Below are 20,000 nucleotides of genomic sequence, written 5' to 3' on the forward strand. Positions count from 1 at the left end.
TCAACTCATCTCTTTACAGTAGGCTGCCGAGAGAGCTCGTGAATCGCCTCATGATTCGAAAAAGCACATAAAGGAGATAGGCAGAGCAGACCACAGCACTCAACACTTATATAAATAAGTTCTCTCAACTTATTCTCAGGAGTAATGTGTGGATGTAAAGTAACGGCAGGAAAATTGTTCTATACATACAGAATGTTTACAAAGCCAGTGGTGATTTTGTCTTGAAATTAACAGGAGAAACATTCACTCATATACATACAAGTGTGATGATAATTTTTGGCATAAATACCTTAATACACACATGCAAGCTGGCTAAAAGCAAAAGATGCAAAAATATGGAATTACTTCGCAAAAAATACATTAATGAAATAAGAGACATGCATGTACACTCTCACATCATCAGGATATAAACACGCTTATAATATTCCGACTTACGTAACGGGATTGTACGTACTGAGTCGTCGTGAACATGGCTTCCACCATATATATATATATATATATATAATATATATATATATATATATATATATATATATATATATATATATATATATGCGTGTGTGTGATGTATGTATATAAATATATATATATATATATATATATATATATATACATATTATATGTATATGTGTGTGTGTATGTAATATATATATATATATATATATATATATATATATATATATATATATATATATATATATATATATATATATATATATATAAAGGTATAAGCCACGAAGGAAAAATAAACAACGGAGAGTCTGCAAGATCTTTCGACTCAACGTTCTTTACTCTTCTGAGTAAAGGACGTTGAGTCGAAAGATCTTGTAGAAACTCCGTTATTTATTTTTCCTTCGTGGCTTATACCTTTATTTATGGATTTATCACGTTCCAAACTTTCGTGATTCAGTTATATATATATATATATATATATATATATATATATATTATATATATATATATATATGTAGCATAGATTCAGTGTTTTCAGAATCCTCATAACTCTTCTTCATGATAGTATCAAGTCATTGATGTTAGCCGCTTGTGTGTTGCACAATTTAATTTTGATTTAAAACATCCTACCGCCAGGAGTGAGGCAAATCGAGAGGACTCGGTGACACATTAGGTCGTCTTCTTGATTATGTAAACTCCCCTTCAGGCTTCATTCATTGGCAGCAATCAATGATATACTAATATAAGATAAAAAAAATGCATATTCATGCTTTAGAAAACATGTTGAAAAATTATGTAAATTTCCTGAATAAAACTTAAAATTCTAAAATATTTATATAATTACCAAATACATTTTCTTTTAAGTAGTATTCAGTGTCATGTTTATCTATATCTTAAGTTCTCAAATTATATCATGAATACCTATTGAAAATCTTTAATGCAATGTATATTTTACTCAAAATAGAAAATGCCTTATCATTTCTTATACTTCAGAAAATGCTAATGTATTAACTCTGATTGTAATGAACTCCCTAAGAAAATCATGTTAAAAAACTGTGTGAATTTCGTACATAAAAGTTAAACTTAATCTTTATTTATACTACAAAATATATTTTCGTTAAATTAAGTTGTATTTAGTGTCATATTTAGCGATATCCGAAGTTTTCACATTGTATCAAGGATACAGAAAATCTTGAATCCAAAACCGAGGCAGCTGTGGGCAATTAACTCTTTGAACTACATTTATAGGGTGCCGACGCACTTGGCACATTCTGTCTCACTGCGCATGTTGTGAGTTTGCCAAGTACATAGCTTAGGTTGTACTGAATGCCGTAACTAGCCATTCCTATTTACAACTTGCGTGATCTAATGCTGTAAGTCGAGAGGCCATTACGATATTGGTGGTGGTGCCCCATGACATGGCAACTTTTGACAATAGTCGTGGAATGACGGCGACTTTGCAAAGCATCCTTGCATAGTCGCCATCCCTGGCGCAAAGTCGTCAAACTCGGGGACTTGGTTACGATTCATGGCGAATTGGTTGTAATGAGAGCGCAGTGGGGTCGCAATGAGCAAAATTTCGGCCGTTACGAAGAACGCGGTTTGAAATCGCCAATGAGTGACCCAGGCTTTATCCCACAACTACATAACTGCGCCTGAAAGGTACCAAAAGAAGATCATCTGCAGAAAAAGAAACCAAAGAAAGAATGAACCGTTCATTCGAATAACAAAAAACACCATAACAATAAAATTCAAATGCAGAGAGCTTTCCAGGAAAAGGTTTCTTCCAATTTCAAGCAGCAGCTTTGTGTCTAAGTGGCCTTTGAAATATGAATGACAGAAAATTGGTTTTTTTAAAGGTAATGTAAAAGATAACACGTTTAGACTATTTTAAAAGTGCCGTAGAAATTGGTGTGCATTCCGAACAACTGGATTTGCAGATACTTTAACAGGAAATATGTTGACGACTCGTCGTTGACTCTAGATGTTTATTAATCAGAAAGTATAATCGTTACTCAGCGAAATATGAAATATGGCGCCACTCGGACTTGGGTTAAAAAAATCAAGCTCCAAAATGGTAGGAGAGGAAAATTGCTAGAATTTATAATGTTTTGACATTTGAAGCCACAAAGCATGTAAAATTGTTACCACCGAATGATTAAAGGAAATTCATCCTTTTTCTCTATCTCTCTATTGATGACTGTAGTTTAGAAAAATTTCGAAACCCTAGGCTTATCGTTTTCACTGCTCTATTATTTACAGACTACTGATAGCTGTCATGTCTTCTTTCTAAAGTCCAAATCAACAACAACCTAAAAAAAATGAATAAAAAAAATAAAAACTATCAGCTATAATTATAATTATGTGATACTTAGAATATAACAACTGTCCTCGAAAAACTTCTAATTTTTTACGGAAATTATTCATAGTCAATCTTCCCCATTTCACTGATCAACTATTGACAGATGGCTTATCACGGTAAGCAGTTCACCCTCAGTTAATTTTCAATACCTGCTGATCGCTAAGGGGTTTAGCAATGCAATGCATTTTGGTATAATAAACTCCTACTTCTCTCTTTTATTCATCTGATCTTTGCTTATTAATGTTTTCAACATTTTTCTCCATTTTTTTAAATCCAAAAATGTCTCTTGCCCCAAAGAAAAAGCGTTAGTAATAGAATAATCTACACAGCCAAGCATTATATTAAAGATATCCAAAGCCCAGTATTCATCACCCAAAACTAAATCCCTCTCCCCTAAGGAAAGGAATTAATAAAAAAAAAAAAAATCAAACTATGCAGGAAAACGTTTTTACCCACAAACCAGAACGCAATACAAGCAATAAAAAAAAAAAAGTCTACACCGCACAAAACGCCTCGCACCAAAATAATCTTAAATATAAAAGTGAATGTTTGTATGTTTGTGCGCTATAGAAATTGGAACCGCTTGACGGACAAAGACAAAATTTGGCCAAAATTGGACTCAACGTAGATAATACGGTAAATTTGAAAACCGTACCCACGCCCTCCTTTGTAACTTAAGTGGTAAACAAACTGCAGGTTTATCATATGTCGTTTCATGTACTCGAGACCGTAGAAATATATTATTGAAAATGTTTTTCTTTCCTGTGATTATTAATTCTGTATCAAGGTCTGTGTTTACGTTTAGTGGGGGTGTGTTTAGATTTAGTGGGGATGCGTATTTAGGTTTAGTGGGGATGTGTTTAAGTTTAGTGACGGTGTATTTGGGTTTAGTCCGGGTGTGTTTAGATGTTTAGGTTTGGTGTGAGGGGTGTTTAGGTTTAGTGGTGGATGTGTTTAGGTTTAGTGTAGGTGCGTTTTGGTTTAGTGAAAATCTGTTTAGGTTCAGTGGAGTGATTGCTTAGGTTTCGTTGGGGTCTTTCGATTCAGGGGTGTATTTAGGTTTAGTTGGGGGCGCTTAGGTTTAGTTTGGGGTGCATTTAGGTTAAGTGAGTGGTGGGTGGTGCGCGTTTACATTTAATGGGTGTGTTCAGATTTCCTGGTCAGTGTGTTTAGGTTTAGTAGGGGCGTCTTCTGGTTTAGAGGAGGTGTGTTTAGATTTAGTGGGAATGCCTTTAGGTTTATATAGGATGTGTTTAGGTTTAGTTGGGGTGTGTTTAGGTTTAGTTGGGGTGTGTTTTGTGGAGGTGAGTTTTGCTATAGTGGGGGTGCGTTTAGGTTTAGTGAGGGGTGTATTTAGGTTTTGTGGATGGTGTGTGTTTAGGTTTTGTGGGCAGAATGATTATGATTAGTGGGAGAGGCGTTTAATTTTAGTGGGTGGGGTGTTCTGGTTTAGTGTGAGTGTGTTTAGGCTTAGTGGGGGATATGTTAAGGTTTAGTTGGGGGCGTCTCAAATCAGGGTGTGTTTAGGTTTAGTGGGGGCATGTTTAGGTTTAAAGAAGGGTGTGTTTAGGTTTAGTGGGTGGTGTGTGTTTACCTTTAGTGCTGGTTGTCTTTAGGTTTGGTGGGAGAGGTGCTTAGGTTTAGTAGACGGAGTCCTTAGGCTTAGTGGTGGTGTGTTCTGGTTTAGTTTGGGAGTGTTCAGTTTTAGTTGGGGTCTCTCAGTTACGTGAGGGGTGTGTGTAGGTTTAGATGGGGTGTGCTTTGATTTAGGGGGTGTTTAGATTTTTGTTGGGTGTGTTTCAGTTTAGCAGGGACATATTACTGAAAACACACCACGTGTTATTTCCATTCTAATATAAATGATTGACTGTCATTTAAAGTAATCCGAGGCAACGTACCTAGTAATGAATGAAACCATCGCCTTTCCTTCCTCTATGAACTCTGCTCTCTCTCTCTCTCTCACACAAAATAATATCAGTTTTAGCAGATGCTTGCTATCGCTCGCATTTACTAGTTACCATATCCATGCCATACCCATATCTGTATCATAACCATACCCATACCCGTACCATACCCATAAATATACTCGTGCCATACCCATATCCGTATTATACCTGTACCCATATTTGTACAATACCAGTACCAATACCCATACCCATACCTATACCCATATCCATTCCATACCCACAGATAAATAACCCTACTAACGGATTTTATGGGGGACTGATTCTCTTCAAGAATCCCCATAGAAAGGGGGGAAGGGAGGGGAGAAGTGGAGAGGTTAGAGGAGGGGAGGGACACAGAAAGTCAGCCATGGAAATTAACATAAATGATGTTAACCTTTATAGCCCGGCATGCTCCTCCTCTACATTATTATTATAATAATATTTATGTAATAATACATAAAACACACACACACATTTTATATATATATAGTATATATATATATATATATATATATATATATATATATATATATATATAATAACATAAAGGATGCAAAACAGTATTTTTCACTAGACAGTAACAAAATAGCGTTTTTTTTACAAGTACCAAGTAATAACAGATTAAATGACCAGTTCCTACCATATATGAGTTTTATTTCAAATGTCATATCGTATAGTCCTATTTCTCTATTATTTTATAACATTTTACAATAAATAAACGAAACATTTTAGGCTTACAATAAATGTGGTAAGCACGACATAGTCATAACACTTACAGCCTGAGAATGAGGGACGTTTGACATAAAACCAGTTGAATACAGTGGCGAAGATATTCGCTAAGGTCATCCACCACTTTTTAATTTTATGAATATTATATTTAGGAATAAATATAATGTATAAAGTATTACGGACTGGGCTAAGTGGAAATACTTGTAAACTGCTGTAGTTAGAGACTGAGAATGATAGTTATTGAGATGTCACAAGAGCGAAAATATTTTATGTGATGTCTAAACCCCAATAAATAGGGTAAATGACCGAACGGCGACATAGCGGCCACCTCTCTCGGTACGCGGCCACTTCCCGAAAAAGCACTTTAATTATGCCATTATTTCGTAATTCAGGAGAAAATACTTACTATGAGAGGAGCGTAAAGGACTCGGTGTGCTGGCAGGATGGGCCACAACTATTGACTCGTGCTAATGGCAACGAATTCAAGTACTTTTTTCGGGAAACAGGCCACATTCCGGGATCGGTGGCCGCTATATCGCCGCTCGGTTACTCTAAGCCAAACGATGCTAAATGCTACATCATGGGTTGAATCACATCAAATATTTCGTTAAAAAAGTTATCAATTAGGAAGTAGTACTTGTATGATAACATCCAGTTCCCGCAGACTGGCTTAATAACGACTGCTGCCTACGTGCTATGTAGGCCTAGTCAATGCTGAAACTGATCTCCCTTGCTTACAACTCTTACTAGAGGTACAAATCGTTCCTAATATACACCACAAACAGCTAACTGTACTAGAAAATGATGTTCCTTTAGTATTGGTTTGAATTTCATATCCACTGGCACGAAGAGGCAAAAACGAGTTGTCAAGGCAAAGTTCCCTTGGAAACAATGGCCCCGATCTTTCACTGCAGGAGGATAAACATGGCTGTCTTTGGATATATTATATTATCAAGATACGAAAAGGTACCAAGAAATACGCCAAGAAGTTTCCTATCATAAGTACTATCAGGAGAGAATTGCACGACTAAATCCCGTAACTGCTGCCTTGTATGATGAATATGATCTCTATTATCTATTTGCAATCTCGTGTCGATTTAAATCCTCCGTGTGACACTGCCAACGGAAAACGTGAAGGAAGAGACTACAGCGCTTACTTATTTACGCAATTGATTAAATAGGGAAAACTCTAGTCGTGAGTAAATTGCACATCTTATATAGAACTATGCTGACACAAAACACGCCTCAAAATTTCCGAACATATAATGTACCGGCTTTTACAAACTGCACTCGGAAGAACACCTAGGTCTAGTTAGCCATGTTCTGGCTAATAGACATGAGAAAGGTGGTAGTATTACAGCATTTCAAGTTAGCCACTCGCCATTCATATATAAAAAATCGATGCACAATCATCTATGTTGGGCAGATCGATAAATCTTACCTTTTGATGCATTACGGATCATAATTAGGGTCATGATGGTTGGATTACTTCTCCCCCGGTGAAAAAACAATCACACGAACACGAAACAAAAGCTGGACATGGACGAGAGTCGAGACCGCCAACAAAATCCCTTCATCTGCTCCTCGTTTGAGCTTATCACTTAATACTAACTACTTGCGTTCGTAATCCAAACTGCGTCCATAGACGTATAAAGTATACCTCAGTTATTGAAAGAATTACATCGTTAACGTCAAATGATACACACAAAACACAAGAACACTGGTAAACGCGAGCCACTCGCATACTGATTACTGAGCAGTTGTCAAGCCAAGCAGTCAAATTACGAAATGTATCATCTAAGATGGCAACGTCTATCCTCAAATCGTTCTTGATTGGTCAGAAACGCCAGCAGTCACTCCTAACAAAAAACCTTCGCCACGTAACAATTTTCTCTTTCTATTTTGGCCTTGGAAGCAAATATAACCGACAAGTTTAACTGAATTTAAAAGTATACATAGCTATTCCTAGTAGTTAGGGAACATATCGAAGGAACGATTCATAGTCAATGCGGCTAGGCCTATAGCATGACGACAACGGTTATGTTAGCTAAATTTACGGAACATTACCAATCCCCATATCAAAAAATTTGAACTGATAAACATACTTGTAACACAGAATATACTATGTATATTACACGATCAAATGCATATTTACACTTCCATGTTGCCTCAAAAACGGGTGCTTGTATGTAGCAAATGATTTGCTTCTTGCGGTTTAAAACACTTGACTTTTAGTGTTGTATAGTATCATAAAATGCTTAAAGGTATCTACAGTAATGCACTACTGACGATGGTAATGGTGAAATTTTCATTTAAAGATACGTTTTTACATTAAAATGATCAGTTTCCCTCTCCAGTAGCACCAGCTGCACCACGGAGCTGCCCGGTCCAGTTTGAACCTTTCTCCGATGGGAGGCTTGATCGTAAGCATTTTTAAACCTTATTTCATTCAATTTTCTCAGTTGTTTGCGCCAGTTAAACCCCTATTTACATATTTGAAACATTTCTAATGCAGTCCTTCACATTATATGATTATGCTTGAGTCTATGTACCTATAACGACGTCATATTTGAAGTTGGAAACTTTTTGCAAGTTCTAATTTCCTAATCCGTCGAAAATACACTTAGAAGTAGTGTGCATGATGACAATGAGTAGCTGAAGACTGAACGTACCATGATAAATGGCATCTGCATATATCATATAAATACCTGGTGTCAGAGTAAACGATTATTTAAAATCCCAGAGTCCAAAAGTGAATGAGACGGTAGCCGAAGTCATAGTCATAAAATGAGTTTCGGAATGGATTGATGTATTTTCTATTTAATTAACGCGAATTGGAGAAAATCTCGCTAATTCTTTGAAACTTTAAACTAACAACGATTTCTAAAGACTACAGTCGACTTATAACTTTGAAATGATAAAACTTAGTGTAAGTAAGACTTCAAGCAGAAGTAAAACGAGCAGCCCCAATATCTTTTGGCGGGAAATCATCTCCCTTCGATTTTCTTGGCAGTAAATTTTTTTATTAGGGGACTTTTACAGTATCATTCTTTTGTATGACAATGCATTTCATCGTCAGGTGCAAGTATTTTAATAAGAGGCATTGCTGACAGGTCTGCATCTCACAAGGTTTAAAAATGATATCTGGAGATAGTTAAAAGTTTCTGAATAGTACTAGTGAAGCTTAGTTCAGTGAGCGGCCGATAGGGCTGCGCTGCTAGCGCCCAGCGCAGCCGTCTCCCAAGTCGAATAGTTGCTTAGAGTGTGGTATGATTTTTTTTTCTCTCTCTCTCTCGTTCGTTATTGCTATAGCGGTACGTTGCGCGACAAGTGATTGCGGGAGTGGGCACATGAGATCTTCGAGAGGCAGTGGAATAGTACTTCAAGGGTAAGCAAAGTATATTAAATCTTATTTACCCTTATAAATGTCAGGCTGGTACACATCTTTCATATTCTCATCATATTACTGTGATACATTTGCAATGGCGACAAATTTTAAATCCAGAACGTCATTAATCTAACGTAGGCCGTATGGTATAACGTAAAAAGACTGTTAATCATTATTTAAAATGCTCAGTTAGTAAGTAGGTCTAAAGGTTACTGGCTGTGTCAACAAGTCTCGTCTTTTAACTGCTACCGATATGCTTGAGCATACGTGCTGTATTTTGTCAGTTTTTAAAAAGTCTGCACTAGGCAGCATTGTAGGATAGTCTCCATGACGTCATTTTTCACTTTTAGACATGTAGCTAGATGTAGCGTTAGTTTGCTTAGCTAAATGTGGTATTTCAAACTTGGTTTTTCAAAGTATGTTCGGAGGTCACACTTGGTAGGGGTATGATATACGTATATATTAAGAGCACGTAAATGAAATTTTGTAGCCTGGGCTAGGCTATACCTATAGGGTGTAGGTCCTACTTAAAATGTTAATGGTAAGCTGCTATCATTCAAACCTTATTCTAAGTACAGCTTAATTTCGAATAGCCTGACCAAGCAAACCCTAGACCTATACTCATTGATTCAGATTTTTTTTTTTTTTTATAGTTTCGTCCTTTTTTATTACAAAAAACACAGATTTATTCCATGCAGGTCCTAATTACTTTCCTATGGTAGACCTTCTTTAATTAAGAATTCTCTATAGTATTGTTCCAAAGCAGTAGAACGGAAGTGGATGACTGTGCTATTGTATTCTGTGGTCCATTCGTTAACTTGACGGTAATGGCGCCGGTGAGGGGGTGTTGCGGATCATATTTTGCATTACGTGATTAAAAAAAAAAAAACATTGTTAAATAGTGCTCCCGGAGATGTCAAGTAGCTTAAACATGTTCAAATGCATTTTTATTAAAATAAATGTGATACCGCCTTCACAGTAATATTAGTTGTTAATCGTCAAAATATATATTTGGCTTTCCAGTTATTCAATTGTAAAAGACTTCGGAATAATATTTCGAAATGTTTTGTATAGAAAGGTCAAACATGCGTGTAATAAGATCACATGTCAAAACCTGCTTCCGCTAGCAAGAACGAAACCTTTTTTTCTTTCTTTCTTTCTTTTGAATGACAAACATAAGACAAAACAAGTTTCGAGGTAACATAGTTATAAATGATAAACAAAGGCCCATTGTATAGCGTATATATATGTAAGGTAGAAGCCCCGGGAAATATGTTATAAAACATGTTATATATATATATATATATATATATATATATATTATATATATATACTTACCTAAAAGTGCTTTTACTTTCAAATGTGAGTCCAACTGTGCAAACTAATATGCCTATGTACACATGTAGGTATATGTAAATTCATAAGAGCCTATTATTGCATGTGTGCATGTTATGTAGGTGTTTTAAGTTATCCATTTGCAAAGATTTTCGTGAAATTACTGAATCAAGATATATATATATATATATATATATATATATATATATATATATATATATATATATATATATATATATAAATCCAGGTAGGGCGTAAATCTGTTCACAACAATGACCTTTAACAAGAAATCCTGCCTCACTAATTTTATTTTTTGAGTTCTTGTCTACTTCCAAAATAATGTGACAGTATTTCTATTTTATAATTCAAGAGGTTCGCCCTCAGAACAATGCATTGAACCATATTTATTTGTAAAAGACATATAGTAAGAAGGATACTATTTTTTTCTATCTTTCTGAAAGGTGGTGATGCTACGTGGCCTATATTTCGAGTCATGCGAGAATATGGCTCAGTCATCAACAAGATTAGATATGTTTGTTAATTCCTAATAGCTAGTGACTCGCTGAACTAGCTAGCATTGTGTATAAACCTGTTTAAACTTGTTGCCCGGATTTCTTTTACAAGTTTTAATATACAATACAATATATATATATATATATATATTATATAATATATATATAATATATATATATATATATATATATAAATAATATATATAAAATTATATATATATATTATATATATTATATATAAAATTATATAAATATACATATATATATATAATATAATACATATATAATATATTATATATATATATAAAGTGAATGTTTTTACGTGTGTATGTTCTGTATGTCTGTGCACGATAGAAATCCGAACCGCTTGGCCGATGTAGGAAAAAATTTGGCACGTGGCCATCTTTTGACTCAACTTAGATAATAGGGTAGGTTTTCAAACTGTACCCTCGCCCCCTCCCCCCTTACCTTTGTAACTTAAGTGGTAAATAAACTTTGTGGGTTTATCATAACTCGTTTCATGTACTCGAGACCACAGAAATATATTACTGAAAATGCTTTTCTTTCCTGTGATTATTAATTTTGTATCAAGGTTTGGGTTAGGTTTATCGGAGATGTGTTTACGTATAGTTAGGGTGTGTTTATATATAGTGGGGATGTGTTTAGATTTAGCAGGGATGTGTTTAGGTTTAGTTGGGGTGTCAAGTGGGAGTGTGTTTAGGATTAACGAGGGCGTATTTAGGCCTAGTTTGGGGTTTGTTTAGTAGATTTGGTTGGGGTGTGTTTAGCTTTAGCAGGGCCATGTGTTTAGCTTTAGGGTTTAGTTAGGGATGTGTTCACGTTTACGGTGTGCGTGTTTTTAGGTTTAGTGGGGGTGAGTTTAGGTACTGTGGTGGTGCGGTTAAGTTTCGTGTGTGGTGTGTCTAGGTTTTGTGGGTGCTGGTGTTATGTGTTTAGGTTTAGTGGGGGGGGGGGGGGGTTGCATTTTAGGTTTAGTTTGGTGTGTTTAGATTTTGTTGAGGTATGTGTAGCTTTAGTAGGGGCCATGTGTTTAGCTTTAGTGGGGGGGTGCATTTTAAGTTAGTGAGGAATGTGTTTAGGAAGTGTGTGTTTTTAGTTTTAGTGGGGTGAGTTTAGGTATAGTGGTGGTGCAGTTAGGTTTATTGAGGGGTGCGTCTATGTTGTGTGGGTGTTGGTGTTGTGTGTTTAGGTGTAGGGTATGGTACATTAGGTTTAGTGGATGATGTGTTTGGGTTTGGTGGGAAGGTGTGTGTAGGTTGAGTGGTGGATGTGATTAGGTTTAGTGGGGTGTGGTTTGTGTTAGTAGGGTTGTGTTCAGGTTTAAAGGGGGAGTTGGTGTAGGTGTACATGTTGTGTGTTTCAATTCAGTGTGGTGCTTAGTTCGGTGCTTTAGTTCAGGACTTGTCTAGGTTGAGGGTGGGGTGCATTTTGATCTAGTGGGTTTTATGTGTTTATGCTTAGTAGGGTTGTGTTTAGGTTTGGTGTGAGAGGGTGTTTAGGTTTAGTGTATGGTGTTTTTAGGTTTAAGTGGGTATTTTTTTGTTTAGGTTTGGAACGTGGGATAAGCGTTTTTTTAGTTTAGGGGATGGTTTTGGTTTATTGAATGCGTTTAGGTTTATGTGTGGTGGTTTCAGTTAAGGGGGGTTGTGTTTATGGTGTTTTAGGTTTTTATTTAAGTGGGTATTTTTTTGTTTAGTGGGGATGTGTATAAGCGTAGTAGGGGATGTGTTTTGGTTTAGTTTGGAATGTGTAGGTTTTATTGGGTGTGGTCGGTAAGGGGGGTTGGGGGGTTGGTTTGGTTTGGTTGTGTGTGTTGTTAGGTTTAGTTGGGTGTTCTGTTTCAGGGGATGTCCCGGTTTAGTGGGGGTGTCTATATGTAGGTTTTAGTGGGGCTGCAATTAAGTTTAGCTAGGCGTGTGTTTAGGTTTAGCGGGGTGACCTTAGGTACAATGGGGGTGTGTTCAGGTTGAGTGAAGGGTGTATATAGGTTTAGTGGAGTTGTGTGTGCTTAGGTTTAGTGGGAGTGAGTTTAGGTACTGTGGGGTTGCATTTAGTTTTAAAAAGTGAGGTTCATGTTTAGTTGGGGTAATTTTAGGTACAGTTGGGGTGAGTTTAGGAATGGGTGCCAGTGCATTTAGGTTTAGTGAGGTTTTATGGATGCCATGTGTTTAGGCTTAGGGGAGGATGCATTTTGGTTTATTGGGAGAGGTGTTTATGTTTAGTGGAGGATGTGGTTATGATTGGTGGGATAGGTGTTTAGGTTTAGTGGTCGGTGTGATTATGTTTAGTGGGGGTGTGTTCAGTATGAGTGGGGATGTGCTTAGGTTTAGTTGAGGTGTGTTCAGGTTTAGTTGGGTTGTGTGTGCTTAGATTTAGTGGGGGTGAGTTTAGGTATAGTGGGGTGCATTAAGGTTTATTGAGGAGTGCATTTCGGTTTAATGGTAGTGAGTTTAGGTACAGTAGGGGTGCATTTTGGTTTAGTGGAAGGGTTGTTTATGTCCAGCAGAGGATGTGTTTAGATTTAGTGGTTGGTGTGTTTAGGCATGTGTTCTGGTTTAATGTGTTTTTAGTGTTAGTGGATGGTTGCGTTTAAGTTTAGTTGGATGTAATTTGGTTTTGTGGTTGTTTTATGATTAGGCTTGCGGGGTGTTTCAGTTATCTATGGGCGTGTTTAGGTTTAGTGGAGGTATGTTTAGATGTAGGTGTGTTTAAGTTTTGTGGTGTGGTTAGATTTAATGGGGTGTGTTTTTAGGTTTACTGGAAGGTGTCTTTATGTTTAGTGGGGATGTGTTTTACTTTGGTGGGAGGGTAGCTTAGGTTTAGTATTGGATATGTTTAGGCTTAGTGGGGATATGTTTAAAGATAGTGGAGGTGTTTCAATTCAGAGCGGTGTTTAGGTTTAGCTGGGTGCGCTTAAGTTTAGGGGGTTGCATTTAGGTTTAGTGGGTGGTCTATGTTTACATTTATTGGGGGATGTCTTTAGGTTTGAGGGTACAGGTGTTTGGGTTGAGTGGGGCTGTGTATAATTTTAGTAGGGGGATGTGTTTAGTCTTGATGTGGGTGAATTTAGGTTTAGTGTGTTTAGGTTTGATGATTGGGGTGTTTAGGTTTAGTGGACAGTGTGTTCTGGTTTAGTGGGGATGTGTTAAAGTTTAGTGGGGGTTAGTTTTAGTGGGGGTGTTTTTTGGTTTAGTAGGGATGTGTTTTGATTTAGTTTGGGTGTTTTATATATTATATATATATATATATATATATATATTATATATATATATATATATAGTATATATATATATATATATATATATATATATATTATATATATATATGTGTGTGTGGTGTGTGTGTGTGTGTGTGTGTGTGTGTATTTATGTATGTACTATATCATCATAATATATATTATCAAATATATTGTATGTGTCTATTCATAATTACTCTTCTTAGCTTGAACAGGACGGTATAGATTGGATTCCACATTTTTTCATTATGTATGTGTATAAATATATATATATATATATATATATATATATATATATATATATATATATATATATATATATATCAGCAATAAGTCACCAAACAGCACGTGACAAATATGTACGTAAATAGCCACATGAAAGGTGAAGAATCAAAGACCAGGAACCAAGCGCTTTCGTGTATTGCGTACACTTCTTCGGTCTTTGATTCTTCACCTTTCATGTGGCTATTTACGTATATATATATATATATATATATATATATATATATATATATATATATATATATATATATATATAGTACATACATACATATATATATATATGGCATAAATACTCCTGGGATCTCTTGTCATTTTAGAAAATAGAAAAAGTGAGGATATTGGGAAAACAAGGTAAATGTTTGGTGATGAATGGAAACCTTTGGAGGAGCGAATGTTAAATTATGAAAGGGTACTAACTAAAACGTAAAGGGTGAGCTAAAAGGCAGTTAGTTCACATAACCGCACAGTAATTTCCATCAGTTCACAGGTCTTAGCAGTATTTGGTCTTTAGAAATGCATGAGATTTAGTTCATTTGCCTAGATATGTCCCTCAAGCGGTTGGAGATCACTGAAATTACAGCTTGAAAATAGAATTCTGGAGCAACGTTAATCTATTTTTTTACCGTAATGGAAATCACACAGCCGATCCTTTACTCATCAATACTTAAAAAAAGAAAAAAAATCAAAATGGCTGGAAATCACGCAGTCAATTCTTTACTCATCAAAACTTTAAAAAAAATGAAAATTGCTATTGCTTCGTACTGTATTTTGTCTCCAAACCCTTGCAAACAAGGTATTAAATAATAAGTATTTTATAACAGTTGTGGTGTATTGTAAAGTACCGGGCACCCGCCTTTCATATCCAAAAACCGTACATTGATAACCCATTTCATCAAAACGTTTGGACGCGCTCCTCCATAAAGGAATAATTTTTTGTAAAAAATAGTGACAGAGATCAGTTTTACGTTATTTTAGCAGTCTAAACAAATTACCTTCAATCGTTTTCTTACATTTTGATGCCCAAAATTTCACTAGTAATAGGGAAACAATTGAAAAATATAATGTACCAGGCTAAGTAGTTGTTGATGTAACATTAATGTTTAAAACGTCCAATAAAAATTGGGACACATTTTATTTCAGTGGTTCCGGGATGCAGTCATTAAACGGGAATAGCATTTGTATTGCATAGGTATAAATACTTTTCTCGAAACGGAACCGTTGCCCGCTCCTGTGTAAATATACTTTTGTAGTTTTATATCATACTCGAAATATTTTGACGGAGTGTCATACGATGTAATTTACCAACACTAAAAATACTGATTTCTTTCTTGATCAGTGACAGAATGGCAGTGTTTAGTTCGAGTAAAATCTGTTCTCTGTCTATATATCTATCTATCTGTCTGTCTATGTATCTATCTATCTGTTTATCCAAAATAAAATTCTCGTTAGAACTTGTGCTAATGGCTTGTAATGTGCATAGTGATTGTCATGTTACCTGAATATTCTGTATAAATGTAAAGGGCTATTTCCTATTTAGATGTAGATAGATGGGAAAGAATAAAAAGCAATTAATATCAGGAAATGTGGGAATGCAAACCTAGTACGGAATTCCAGACGGGTGGGGTTAATCGATAAAAAGAATGAAACATTAAACCTAATAGCATATCAGAAAGTAAATTTTGAATCTCGACATTTAATCAAGTTAATAAAAATAGTACAGCTGAATATTCTGATAACTTAATTGCGTCTGTGTACTAATTAATCAGTTTTGAATAATATCGTATATCAAAATGGTCTCCAATTTCTTTTTATGGTATAGAATAATTGATTTATATTCTTTCTGGAAGTTAAGAGTGATTGCCAATATCTGCATAAATGAACCATCAGCGCTTTATCAGTTTGGGAGAAAAATTTAATTTGATTAATTTGCCTGAGGTTAATTTAATAATCCATACACACATTTTTGACATTTTGACATATATCAGCTGATGAACAATTGATTGATCCATGAGAGTGAAAACCAAGCAACCACGTTAAAAATAAGATTTTAAATATGAAATGACTCAAAAAAATTTGTTTATGTCTAGCTGACATATTTAGTTTAAAAATTCTAATTCAGGAGATATTTTCAGCGCCTCTCGTTAATTGAGTAATGTGAGACTGAAAAATAAATTCAAACATTTTCTTATTAACTTTTCCTTTTCGGTGAATATTTTTCAATCTAAATGCATTTTGTTACATATAGTTCGTAGATTATATATATATATATATATATATATATATATATATATATATATATATATATATATATATATATGTGTGTGTGTGTGTGTGTGAGTGTGGGTGTGTGTGTGTGTGTGTGTGTGTGTATATATAACTGAATCACGTAAGTTTGGAACGTGATAAATCCATAAATAACGGTATAAGCCTTCGTGGTTTATATCGTATATATATCTAATATATATATATATATATATATAATATATATATATATATATATATATATATATATATATATATATATATATATATATATATATATATATATATATATATATATATATATATATATATATATTGTGTGATAATTACAAAAATTTTACATATCATCCATTGTATGCGTGATTACTAATGATCAAGATGATTACAAGCAAAACATTAGGCTAACCTACTTTGGCTGACACAGGCGTTACGTCACAAACGTCACATGAGAAAACTGCCTAATTAAAGTTGTTAGGGAATCCATGTCAGTGACCTGTCAGTTTGAAGCGAACTTTGAGATCTCAAATTTCACTCCGGAATTACAGGAGTTTCCCCTTCCATGAAACATTGGGTGACTATGTTAAAGTCCCCAGTGGCCCAGATGCAAATTAGAATGTCTGTTTATCCTATAAAGGTTTAACGCCTTTAGTGCAATCGTGTCTTAATGATCGACTTGAAGGTGATCAGATTCCTGGAGACGCGAGAACGAGAACTGTTCGTTAAAACAAGAAGCACATTATACATTTTTATGTTGCTAATAATTATTGATTGAATTTCTCCTCACTTCGAGAGTTGGCATTTCCACTTGTAGATTTTGCTCTAACACTTGAGTTTGTTCAAAAGCTTTACCTTTCGCCGCAGTTAGTTAACGGGTAAAGTAAATAACTTGTAACTCATTCGGTTTAAAAAAAATTATCATCTCTTGATTAAGTATATGTTTAAAGTTTTGCTCGTATGACGTTTTTCATTTTATATTTTATACTTCCCGCACATGCCAAGGTAAAAAATATATATTTTGTAAAGAATGAGTCCATTTAAATAATTAAATGGCTACACTGTGATACACTTTTAAAACACTTGACACGTCCTTTACCTCATTACATTAGATGCGCTGTAATACAGATTGATATTCCCCCTATTTAACTGTATGGATGTATGTACTATAAATGTAAGATCGAAGGACAAATCCAGGAGAAATATGTTACGGTGTAATCAGAACTTTTATTCCGTTATTTTGTATCACAGACGATAGATTTTAAAAGATTCCCGTTTTTTGCGTGTTTGGAAATTTCTCAATATGACGTCAGGTACTTAATTGTTCATTCGTCGCTAATTAAGGAATGAAATCCGCAACTCTGACCGGCCAGACTTTTCTTCGAACTAATTCATTTTCCTCGCTCAGTGGACTAATCTCTCCGTAATTCCCCAAATTTATGGGATGATTGTGTAATAAATCTCTTTCGCCGACGTTCTTTGTCATTAACATTCCTACCTTTCCACGTCTGGCCTCCTACATTTTTATTCTTCATGCACTATATTATGGAGACTGTTCCTTTAAGGTCTTCGAAGTCCCACAGTAGTAGTAATAATAAAATTAATAAAATTCTGAGATCTGAAGCCATTCGGTTTCAAGGATACCTCTTCCCGCAATATTATTCTCCTCGTTAGTAATTGCATCCGAGTTGTGAGCGGAACAGGTAATTATCCCAAAAATGCTCAGAAATGTGGGACTGTTTGTTTTCATCTATTCTGTTATGAAATAAGCAGTAATAATGGGCCCCTTGTCTCGATATAATTACTCTCAGCGAACGAGATAATAAATCAAAACACTGATGTCCCATATCATTGTATAATATTGCTCACTTTGTACATAATTCACGAACAGCTGGATTGAACCGAAAGGGACATCAGCTAGGTATATGAATAATTATAATTTTCCTTTTTGTTAATAGGTACTTTGCTTATCAATAAGAGGTCCAACCGTGAAATGGCATTTAAGTAACAAAGTTAATTGAAATAGATAATGAATTTTAAGTAAATATTAAGAAAGGTAATTAGGAAATCAACGTAACAACACCATTCTAGCATTTAATTTTTGTCATTCAACATTCTGGGTCAGGTTTGACTTTATTCTTGACATAATTACGATATCCAAGGTAGTCAGATAGTCAGGATCTTTAGTATAACCTATTATCGTGAATTGTTGTTTCATTACATTTATTTTGCATTTAGAGTATTCCGGATTACTAAGTCTTTGACGTGGTCTAAAGCTAAAATCCATATTTAACTCTAATGTATTATTTGTTTTCTTTTAACAGACTGAAAATGCACAAAGACGATGTGCGAAACATATATATGTATACATTGTATATATGTATGTATAATATGTATATATATTTATATGGATAGATATAGATTTATGTATGTTTATATATATATATATATATATATATATATATATATATATATATATATATATATATATATATACATATATAAATATGTGTTTGTGTGTGTCTGTGTACACCAATAGAATACTGATATGTCACGATTTTTATTTATTGTAAATTATTTGATGATCAATGAGGACTTCATGTTAACGAGGTTTTTCGATGATGCTTTGAGTTCATTTGAAGGCCTCGCTTCTTCTTTTTTTCGACGGTAGATTTGGACAGCTGTTTTCCTTCTCTTTCCTCTGAATAACACATTCCTTCAAAGGTAAATGTTTGCTAAGTTAATTGGTTCCCTCGTCCCTCGGGTTGCGTAAGAACTTGAAAACCTTTAGCGCAGCTTAAGGCGTCAAATTACACAATATTTTCTCTCATAAGTGTCTTCCACTTACGTTACTTGAAATCTCCTCTGAGAATGATGATAACTAAGATAGTCTTACTGTGTTTGCTTTTGTATCAACTCGCGTCGGTAGGTGTTTACATATCTCGTGAAGAGCGGAAAAATTACACCTTTCGTGCCCATGCGTCATTTATTCATTGACTCTGGTACTTTTCGTGTATTTCAGCCAAGTATACTACATACTCCCGAGAGTTTTATTGGTTCCTAGAAACACTTCTGCTTACATATATGTGTATTTGCATACACACACACACATATAGACACATACATATTTATCAAGTATAAAAGACCCATTAAAACACTGGTTTAAAGCTAAGGACTATATTTCGGTAGACTCACTTCCACCCTTGTCAAGTGAGTCCACGGAAATATAGTCCTTAGGTTTAAACCAGAGTGGTTTAATGGGCCTTTTATAGTTGAGACATATCCTGTTTTAACAGAAGAATTAATTGCATATATGGATATATATATATATATATATATATATATATATATATATATATATATTTATGTATATATATATTATATAAATAATATTATATATATTCTATATATATATGCATTTATATATATATATATCTATATATATATATATATATATATATATATATATATTATATATATA

This window comes from Macrobrachium nipponense, chromosome 11 (genome assembly GCF_015104395.2).
Source record: "Macrobrachium nipponense isolate FS-2020 chromosome 11, ASM1510439v2, whole genome shotgun sequence".
In the NCBI taxonomy this organism is placed as follows: Eukaryota; Metazoa; Arthropoda; class Malacostraca; order Decapoda; family Palaemonidae; genus Macrobrachium; species Macrobrachium nipponense.